At 35.3% G+C, this 10,553-nt stretch overlaps 1 pseudogene; it reads right to left on the minus strand.

Moving 5' to 3' along the window:
- Positions 1-5,242: 5,242 nt before the first annotated feature.
- LOC143626561 (urease accessory protein F pseudogene) lies at positions 5,243-6,254 on the minus strand (annotated as a pseudogene).
- Between the last annotated feature and the right edge of the window lie 4,299 nt (positions 6,255-10,553).

Here is a 10,553-nt window from a genome sequence, read left to right on the forward strand (position 1 = left end):
TTAAAATTAAAGTATAAACCTATCTGTGATGGAGCGTTTTTTCATAGCCGATGCATTGCACATATTATCAACTTGGCCGTGCAAGATGGGTTAAACGTGATCGAAACGCAAAGAAACAATTTTAAAAGAATGTTACGAGATGTTTTTAGCAACAATTCAACATTTTCAAGATACAAAAAATTTTGTGAAGAAGCTAACTGTCAATGGTTGGGGCCTAACTGGGATTGTCCAACAAGATGGAACTCGACTTGTGAAATGTTTGAGAAAGCCATCCAACAAAAACAATCGTTAATTGCGTTTCATCAAATTTTGTCAAATAGGGGTAAATGTGCACCGTACGATCCTAGAAACTGGTTATTGATTGAGATCGTTACGGAGGTTCTTCAAATTTTTAAATCTTGCACAAGTAGTTTATCCGGGGTTTACTATCCAACAAGCCCCATTGCTTTACCAAAAATTGCTGTCATGTGCACAAAGTCGAGTGACCTTCATTGTAGGGGTGCACCTTATTTTGATATGGGTGTAAAAATGAAAGAAAAATTTAAAAAATATTTTCAAGAACTACCCGCTGTTTTGACCTGTGCTGCTGCGTTAAACCCTTGCATCAATGTTGGTGGTGTTGAAGCTTTAATAGAAAAAATTTGTGATGAGCTAGGGTTAAATGACGATCAAAACCCCTATTATAGCCAAACTTTAAAGAATGATTTCAACACCACCTTGGCAAACATGTATGATGTTTACCTTACAAGATACGGGTCGTCTTCCCAAATTCATGACTCGTTAAGAGCTGTTGCCCAATCCCAATCCCAAACCGACCTTGAAATGGGGATGTACTACATGATTTGGGAAGACGCCGGTAAACGTCAAAGGGTAAACACCCCAAGCAGTGAACTTGGAAGGTATGGTGGTACCAACTTTGTGAAACACATGACTCCGGATGAATTTAGAAGTCTTGATTTGCTGGCTTGGTGGAGAGGTAAGGAGGATGAGTTTCCGATCCTCGCCGCCATGGCCAAAGATTTACTAACGGTCCAAGCTTCCACGGTAGCTTCGGAGTCTGCTTTTTCTGTTTCTGGCAGGGTTATATCGATTAGGAGGACTCGACTCACTCCACCAGCTGTAGAGATGTCGATTTGCTACAAGGATTACTTGGACTCTTTAGACAGGGCACAACATCAACGCTCACTCGAGGGGGAAATGGACTATGAGGCGGCCTTGTATGAAGACGAGGTCAATCAAGGACACACTCAACCAATGACCGATGAAGAAGCCGCGTACGACGATTACCTAAGGAATAGCTCGGGATCGGGTAGCGAAGAAAATGAGTAACAAACATCAACTTGTTAATGTAATCGTGTCTAAACATTCTTTAATGTTTGTATTTTTGAGTTACGAATATGCGATAACGATTTAATGTTTGTATTTTTAATGTAAAAGCTATAAATGAAAGTTATGTGTTTTTAATCTTCCAAGCAAAGAATGCTAACAACGAAACCCTAAACCCTAAAGCAAAAAAAAAAAAAAAAAAAAAAAAAAAAAAAAAAAAAAAAAAAAAAAAAAAAAAAAAAAAAACCGGTTAACCGGTTAGACCGGTTTTTAAAAACCGGTTATAAAAAAACCGGTTTAATAACCGGTTCTAACCGGTTTCTAAACCGGTCCAAACCGGTTTGGCCGGTTTGAGTTTTCAGCAATAATAACCGGTTAATAACCGGTCCGGTTATTAACCGAACCGGTTTTTTTCTGGATAAAAAAAACCGGTCCGGTTAAAAACCGAACCGGTTTTTTCAAAAAAAACCGATTTGTGCACCTCTACTAGACCCCCCCCCCCTTGTGATCGGCCTCATATACACACATACAATCAATTATTCAAGCTTTTGATTGGAGATTAAGGTGCTAGGAAGGTATAAACGACTATCCCTTGCATCCTTTATACTTAATTTCGATTTTTAATGGGTTAATTGAAAACCCTAGGGGCCGATTTTTGTATGTATGGTGTTCATATGATTGTTGTTGATTTGATGATGTATTGATGATGATTTGATAACTAGTTTTGATATTATTGCATGTTAATTGTTGTGTCTTTGAGTTTGAGATCAAATAAAACCCTAACTATGTAGGTATGGTGTAATTGATATGCATGGATAGCAGTTATGGTATCTAGAATGTTATATGAATGATTTGTGGTCCATAGATAGTTAAATTGTTGAGTTTGGATGCAAACAGTTTCTGGACAGATTGTGTTGTTGATGTTTGATTGACTGTAACGGGGTGTAAAAGTGAAAATTGATTGAGATAATTGATACTATAGTAAACTAGGTTGAGTCTAGTTTCTAAAGAATATAAATTTGCAATTTTTGGACGTGTAAAAGTTAACTTTTATGATTTTACAAAAACGTTGTGCAAAGCTGAGTTGTTAGACCTGCTGTTAGGTTGTTTTGTAAATGTTATATCTCATGAGCTACGAGACCAATTGGGTTGGTTCCACTTCTGAAAGTTGACTTGTTGAGTTAGGAACCTAACCCAAATGGTCTTGCATTTATTGGATTTTTCGTTTAACGGGAATTTCAAATAACATTCTGTTGCGCATGAATTTGACTGTTATGAGTTTGCTGTAATGATTTGATTATTGTGAGAAACCTATGTGGAATAAAAATATAATAAAATATGTTCTGGAAACCTAGGACATATATGCTTTTGTGATGATTTTTGGTAAATTAATTGTGATGCTATGATCGGTGGGCTAGACTAGTTTTTCAAGTAGAAATTCTGTCGTTAAGAAATTAGTTGCTGAATTTTGTGAAAGTTGCATGAAACAACGTGATTGCTAATTTATTATCGTGTTTTGACCAAATTGCCCTTGAGGGGAATGATTGCTAATTAATTGTCGTGTTTTGACCAAAATGCCCTTGCGAGGAATAATTGCTAATTGATTGTCATGATTTGACCAAATTGCCCTCGTGGGGAATAATTGCTAGTTAATTGTTATGTGTTGACCAAATTGCCCTTACGGGGAGTAATTGCTAGTGATGTACATTATGAATACATGACACGTAAATAATTGCTCACACATGTAACGTATCACAAATACACTTGTTAAAGTCACACACGATTCACAAACGAAACACTAAACATGTTGTGTGCATAGGTATTATGTGCCGGGTCTAGAGACTCGATAATATTCCGACACTTAGAAAAATCTCTTTGTTGTTTTAGAACGCTAGAGAGAGTTTTTCTGTGACGCGCATCTTGGTGAATTATTTTGGGAATACTTCGCAAACAGTGAGTTTCACTTACCCCTTTAAACTGTTTTAAACGCTTTTCACTTGGGGGAGATAACATACTCCGATAAAAGCATTTAAGATTTTGTTAGTAAATTATATATCACTTGTAAAGGCTAAGTGGCAAACGAAACATTTGAAGTCCTACACATCGAACCGGTCAATATTTGGAATAGCGAGTCACTGTTGAGTAGTACTACCGGGTTTGACAAACCCCACCCAACGCTAAACTCGACTGGAGGTCGAGCGGGTGTAATTTTGGCTAACACGTACCATGGTCTGGATGACCTGGTGACAAGGCACTTGATAAACAGTCAGCTTCGGTGTCGAACACTTAGTAATACTTGTTGTATAGGCTAGCTACCTATCGATATATAATTGATTTAACACTATCTGGTAACGCTTAACGCAAAACGCTGAACGCAAACGCTAACGCTTTATTTTATTTGAACTCGTGAACTCATCAACCCTGTGTTGACACTTTTAGTATGTTATTCTCAGGTAGCCAAGGCGGGCGCGCGGTTTAGGATCATGCATTGCTTGAAACACTTTTAATTATGCAAACTTATTTTAAACTGTTATCTTTGGGTTTTAAGTCGTCCTGCGTGACGCAACATTGGTTTTTTATGGTTTTTACGCTTCCGCATTTATTTACTCGTAAACATTTTCATGGTTTTGAAACTTTGTTTTATGGTTTGATTATAACTAATGATTCCGATCCTGTTAGTTCACACCCTCTGACGGTAAAACTCCGTTAGTGGATTTTGAGGGTGTGACAGTTTCCTTCACCGCCAACGGAGTATTCACCCAAATGCCATCAATTGATAACCTATGTAACCGATTATTACTTAGATTAGCGTTTAAAATGCCCTGAAAATAGCTCGTGTTTTCATCCCCATCGACCGTGCTGAATATCTTTCTGCTTAAGGGCTTCATATTCCGACACATACGCCCTACATCAGGCTCTTTCGTCCAGCTCCGACTGCGAGAGCTGGGGCGTCTCCGCCTCTATCTCCAATGCCCAGATAGTCTTGTTATTTGTCTCGTACACCGCGTCTCGGCTCTTGTTATTCTCTGCTAGCCAAGACTTGATTCTAGTTTTAACCCACTTAAGTTTAGTTGCCAAAGCCAAATCTACAGGCCTCGAAAACACAAATCTCAAACACTGTCCTACCACAAAATCCAAAAACCCGTGACGTTCTAACCATGAGTTAAAAAATCATGAACGAAGTCCGCATCTACGGGAGATAACAATATAGGTGTATGGTCCGAACTCTGAGCAGCCTTTGGATAACACCATTACGGATATAGACGGCCAACCGTTCATAAACTCCCGGCAAACAAGAGCCCGATCTAATTTACTTAATTTATACCCACAATACAAGACATAAGTAAATAACCCCTGCCCATATCGTATTCCAACAACTCCACCCTATTAATAAACCCATGTCTTCTTAAAAAGATTAGGACCCCTAAACTCCACAGCCCACCTGATCTTCCACTGACACCAACAAAATCGAAATCCCTAGAAGTTCAGCCCCAGAAACGAGAGTAATCCAATTCGTAGCAGCAGAACGTAGTTTAGACACCTGAATTGCAATGAAGTGAACTCTATGACAAGTTTTCAAACCGCGTATCCAATCTGCCTTTTTGGACTCACCCGTCCTTAATAGACAGAATATTCATGATCAACTCTAACCTTAACAGTGACCATAAGTTGTTATTTCATCAGTTACCACCATTGGTGAAAATGAGTAAAAAGCACCCCATTTACTTAAGTTACAAGTTTTTCTTAATTCCTAAATGTGCTAATATGGACCTATAGTGTGTTTTTAATAACATAATCAAAACCTAAAACTAATATGTTTTTACATATAATATAACAAAGCTTATACGAAAAAACTATATAGCATAATATAACGGGTTAACTGAAAATGATGCGAGTCAATCAAGTTTAACTGTAAAGAAAGCACATTTATAATAAGAAAAGAAAACAGATGGTGACATGAATCAAACTTTTGCATCAAATATAATAACTAGTGCTTATTACTTGATAATTTCATACTCAAGGTGATTAATAAGCTGTCTAAGATTACAACAATCATAATTCGTTACAAATTCAATTTACAAATGTTATAACAAAAAAGTTAAAACTTTATTCCTAATTTCGCATTGTTCATTATCTCATAAATAACCAATGTTTTATAAGAAATTTATATTTTGAAATAAAAATGAACCTTCATGAGCAGAAAAGTCTTGAAAACAGGTAACTGTGGCAACCCTGCACGGTATCAAGCAACGGGCTCGTTTGACAGGCTTCATCCACCCCTCGGTTCTTCCACTTGTTCAACAACTCCTCAGCCACAAACGACACCCGATGCTGCAGCACAGCCGCAGCGAGCGGTCCCACCAGGTTCAGTCGGGTTGCAGCGGATATAATATCCCTCACCATTACAAACATAAACGCCCTCTGACACGTTTCACTATCCAACCCAACGAGCCCACAAACGAGCCCAAAAACAGGCGCGTTGTGAAAACACACATCCCCACTGCTCAAGCACGCGGTTCTAATCGTTTTTAATAACGGGATCTCTGAGAAAATTGAAGAAGATACCCTCATTAAGGCGGATCCTTGTGAAAGTGACGCCTTGCGGGCTGTTTCGTTTGTTAGTGTTGCGTTTAGAATGGTGTCGAGGCGTTGCAGTGTTTGATGATCAGGTGACGTGGCGGCTGAGTAGACGAAAGGAAGAAGGAGGCTTCCGGTGTTGTCTAAGGTGTGGACGATGAAGGATTGAAGGTGTTGAGGGTTAGAAACTATGTGTGCTTGCATTGTGGATTCTAACCCCAAGGAATGAGCAAATCCACCGGTTGGAAGAATGGAATCCACTAACTGCCATTTGCTCCATTGAAGGAGAGAATCTGATTCTTCCGGTGATGATAATCCATTGGTCATGTCCATCTGGTGTTATGGCAAATGATATTAAATGATCTGCATCAAGTGAAAGGCAAACGAACTAAACGTTCAGTAAACCTAATAAACGAAAGCTTCTCGTTCATATAGTTAAACGAACGAAAGTGATTCGTTTGGCGGGAAGTTCGTTTATTCATCTGTGTTTGTTCGTTTACATTTGTGAACCGTTCCTTTATACTATTAACGAACGAACAAGAACAAGAAAACCTCATTCGTTTGATTGTGTGAAACTAAACAAACGAACACGAACATTCCCCCGTTTTGTGTTTGTCTACAAGCATAGTGAAAATGTGGTCCAAGTATTTTAGTTTGTTGAAAATGAATCATAAAATGTTTACAATTTGATGTAAAGTGGTATTGGAGTAGTAGTATATCACCAGTTTTGCAAATTACAGTACAAATATGATGCATCGTCTTCCACTAAAAAAAAAAAATAATAATAATAAAAAAATCCCTGAATCAAATAGATGAAAAATAAGGGGTGGTATGCATGATAATAGCAGCATGTATTTGGTACCTTGATAGATTAAGATAGAGGGCAGAATGCAGCGCCGATGACCGGGATGGATATGGAATATGTGAAATCAGGAGGATAATTAAACTTGCTTAACCACTTAAAAAAAAAAAAACTATAGCAACTATTACAATTTAGGATTAGGGAAATGAAATGATGGAAAGGATATGGTGTGTTTCTGAACTAAATTTTATATTTTAAAGATGACGAGGTCTTGATGGATAGGTAGAGAATGCTATTACATCAACGGCTTGAAACCCAACACAATTTGGGCGAGCTAAACCCGTTCCATTAGGGATTGAGATTAGTTTTGTAACTTTTAACGGGGTTGGAACGAGTTTGAGATTTATAAAATACACGATAACATTAACCCATATACTCGATTATACACCCGATGTACACGACACAATAACCTATACATCGATAAACTTGTTTATGGAAAATATTTGAGACTTTTATGGTAATCATTGCTCATTTGTTTGTAATTTATTAGTTATAATTTGTTAAAACCCGAAAGAAACCTAACATGTAATTTCCTGTACCAAACCTGATGGGTTGGGACGAATTTTACTAATCGGGTATGAGTTTGAGAATGTCTAAACCCATCCAAGTGCCTTCCCTAGTTCGGCGTGCTTTAGACCACTCTCATTGACAACCCAATTATGGGGTGTCCACTATTTGAAAAAGAAAAAAAAAATAAAAAAACTAAGAAAATATAGCAAATTGTTTAGTAGAGCAAACTAGTTTTCAACTCATATTGGTGTCACATGTTAGCATATGAGTGACATGTTTTTAATTTGTTTTTCTTTAATTTTTTCGCATCAGTTATTAATTAATTTTAGGTCTAATATTGATTTCATTTCCATTAACTTTTAATAATTAAGTTTTATAAAAATTAAAACACAATCTTATTTAGTTTTGTTTAATATACCACTATGAATTTTATTAAAAAGTTCTTTAGTTTAAAAAAGTATTTTTAATATAAAATAAATATTATAGTTAAGTGTCATTTTAATACCCTATGGTTTGTTCAATTTAGTATCGTTTTTGAATTCATTGCAAATGACTACCTCACTTTTCTAAAACTTGTCATGTTAGTACTTTTTCTAACACCGTCTATTTTTTCCATTAAGTTATGGGTAAATCGGTAATGTCGTTTATTTTATTTATTTTCTCTTTTGAGCTAAATGTTAGTTTCATACCTGTAGTTTGTAGTTTATTCAATTACGTAACTTTGGTACCTTTTTTTAAATTTGTTGCAACTGGATACTTTGATTACTTTTTGGATACATAGGTAAACCAAAAGAGACATTACATATAACATATTACCAGTAAGGGGATGGATCTTGCGAGAAGTGATATTACAGCGAGAAGTGCGAGAAGTGAATGTATAACTCCATTAATCCCTAATTTCACTCCCTTTCATATGATGTTATATACATATATGTAGGTTGATTGTATTTATGTTTTAATTACACATTCAAACCAACCTATAAACATATAAATGTACCGAGCCACATTCAAACCTATGTACCTACACACATACAAACATACATACACATATACAAACATAGGTACACATATACAAACATACGTACCTACACACATACATATGCACTTACACAACGCACCTACACATAAGAAATGGAGTGAAATTAAGGATTAATGGAGTTACACTTTCACTTCTCGCACTTCTCGCTATAAAAAAAACTTCTGAAATGATCCAATACCTTACCAGTAAAAGGGTAACTAAAATACATGATAAAAGATGAAAAACAACCGTGAAATGTATAACATATTTTTTAGCCTTTTGTTCTTGATTGTCAATTTACTTCTAGTCGCTCATGAGTTCATCTTAGCCATTTTTATTGTGTTTTCTCCATGTTCATTGATTTGTTTTTCAAACATTCGTGTATGATAAAAATATCTCTTTGACACATTGAAGGATTAAGCCAAATAACAATCCCATAGCTTCGCAACTCTCAGTATAACATAAATTGAACATGTAGATGAACAACGGTTGACGAACCACATGAGAAAAACACCATATCGTAATTCATCTTCTTTAAGATGAACAATGGTTAAGGTCTGGAGGATCGATAAGAGGACGTGCGCGGGTGGGGGGTGGGGGGGGGGGGTTGATCTGTTCATTTAGGGTTAGAGATTATCTTTTAATTTTAATATGTAATGTCTCTCTTGGTTTATCTATGTATCTAAAACTAATCCAAGTATCTAGTTGCAATAAATTTAAAAAATGTATTAAAGTTGTGTAATTGAACAAACCACAAGCATAAAAATGACGCCTAGTTCAAAAGAGAAAATAAATAAAACAAACAAAATTACCAATTTATCCCTGAATTAAATAGATAAAATAAACGGGTTTAAAAAAACTAAAATGACAAGTTTTAGAAAAATGAGATAGCCATTTGCGATAAATTCAAAAACAGTACTAAAGTTATGTAATTAGAGCATTCTCAATTGGTTCTCTATCTCAATTATTAAAATTTAACTAAAAAACACAATTTCTTTAATTTATACATTATTTTTTAAAAACCACCCCCCAACTCATTCTCCATTCTCATCTCTATATTCTTTTTTTAGTATTTTTCTCTTTCTTCCATTTATAATCTTTACTACTAACTATTTTGTCTTATTATCATTTTTACTATAAATTAATTTCTAATATATATTTATAGAAGGATAGTTGGAAATGGAGTGTTGTGCCAACACTCTAAATTTGAAGAATTCTTATACCATTTCGCTAAAATTTAGAAATGGGGTTTGAAGATAGGAAATGGATTTGAGTGCTTATTTATATGGTTTTTCTAGATTATAGAAATGGATATAGGTATAGAGAACTCATTAAGAATGCTCTTAGACAAACCACAAATGTTAAAGTGGCACTTAACTCTAAATATTAATCCCTTAAGTATGTATGATGGATAATTTTTTTTAATAATTTAAATAAATATTTATTTTATTTTGAAATAAAATTTTATATTTTCTTTCTATTCAGTTTATAAAAACAACGGTTATTAAATTATATAAAAAATAGTCAAGGTTGAATTATTAATGGATGTGAAAAGTTGGTTAGCTTAAGTTGAGTTAGGTTAGTGGAATTATTGAAACAAGAATTAATTTTATAATAAAATGTTTTGTTGAGTTGTGTTGGTTCAGTTGTGAATGAGTTAGGGCCACTACACTGCTTTTTTAATTTGTTGTTGTTTACAATATTGTATTTAGACCATCACTAATAGAAGATGTTTACATAAGTGTTTTTTCATGACTACATGGCATTTGGGCCCACAAAACACCTCCTTTATCCTCCTTTCTCTCTTCTCTCTCATCCATTTCTCTCACAAACACATTACGCATTCATTATTCATTTAGAATCTTCATTCACATTCTCTTCTCTACATCATCATTTTTCTCTTAAAAACATCTCAAAAATCTCCTATTTCCTATTGTGGATGCTCTTAGAGGCTGTTTGACAAGTGCTGAATTATTAAGTGATGAATGAATAAGATGTATGAATGGTTAAGAGACTCTGAATCAGTAAAGCAATGTGTAGTGGGTGTGGGTTAGGGCGATTTTTGGGCGCGAAGGGGCGCGAACACTGCCCCCGGGCAATTTTTGAGCGAAAAGGGACGGGGGCAGGGTTCTTTTATCGCCTGGAAGAAGAATAAATAATAATATTATATTAATTAGACCAAAAGTAAAAAAAATAATTAATTAATTAAAACTATATATATATATATATATATAAACATACACCATTCTTCTCCATTTT

Source organism: Bidens hawaiensis, unplaced genomic scaffold, assembly GCF_021521415.1.
Source record: "Bidens hawaiensis isolate Kalapana, Puna unplaced genomic scaffold, B.hawaiensis_p1.1 tig00004414_1, whole genome shotgun sequence".
Lineage (NCBI taxonomy): Eukaryota > Viridiplantae > Streptophyta > Magnoliopsida > Asterales > Asteraceae > Bidens > Bidens hawaiensis.